Consider the following 1,004-nt stretch of genomic DNA (forward strand, 5'->3'; position numbering starts at 1 on the left):
TTCTCTCTCACATGCAGACACACATGCAGATCTACCTGACTCATCACCGTCCTCCAGGGGATTTGTCCACTAGCTCTGTAATACCTTATCCTGTGCTAACCCGTATTCATGCTGCAAAAGAGAACAATGATGGATAAAGGCTCCAAAACGAAAGTGGGAATGGGTGTGGACTGACAGATGTGGTATTCATGCTGTGGGTGACTTATGAGTGGAATACAGTCATGACAGAACTCACAATAGCAACACATTTTCAAAGAAAAATGAGGAAAAAGAGATTAATGATCAGTCTTCTAAACAGTGTTGCCACAGTTACTTTGAAAAAGTAATCCAATTACTGATTACTCCTTGAAAAAGTAACTTAGTTACTTTACTAATTACTCAATTGTAAAAGTAACTAAGTTAGATTACTAGTTACTTTTTCAGTTACTTTCCCCAGGTGCCGACAACAACCCTCTGCCACCTCAACATGACAATGATACCTGTTTTGCCAAAACTCACTTTATAGTCACCCTTTCTTGACTTCAATGAAAATAAATACTTGTTTTATAAAAAGTAAAATAAAGACCTCTTTCTTGACCTTATATTTAACTCTTGACAGCACTGTAACAGTAAAACTTGCGATTTCTAACCTACATTGTTTATAAATGTAACTATTAAATTCTTTCTAACATTTTTCTAACATTTAAATTCTCTCTAAACATTTTACTTGTCGAAATTCTTATTATAAATAGTATTAGTAGTTGTAGTAAAAAAAAAAAAAAAGGCTTCAAAACTGGACCTTTAATCTAGGGGTGTTGTGGGGGGGCGCACATCCCTGCCCCATTCCATCTGGATTCGCCCCTGCTTTGGCGTTTGAGCCTAAAGAATGGATAACATTTATTTATGCAGAAAACATGACCAGATTTACAGGTAAGAAAGTTTTATTGCGTTTTCACATCATGTGGTCCTCAGAAAGAGAGTTTAGGTGCATTTGAGTGGAAAATAGTGTTAGTTGTTGACGCGTC

This window comes from Thalassophryne amazonica, chromosome 2 (assembly GCF_902500255.1).
Source record: "Thalassophryne amazonica chromosome 2, fThaAma1.1, whole genome shotgun sequence".
Classification (NCBI taxonomy): domain Eukaryota; kingdom Metazoa; phylum Chordata; class Actinopteri; order Batrachoidiformes; family Batrachoididae; genus Thalassophryne; species Thalassophryne amazonica.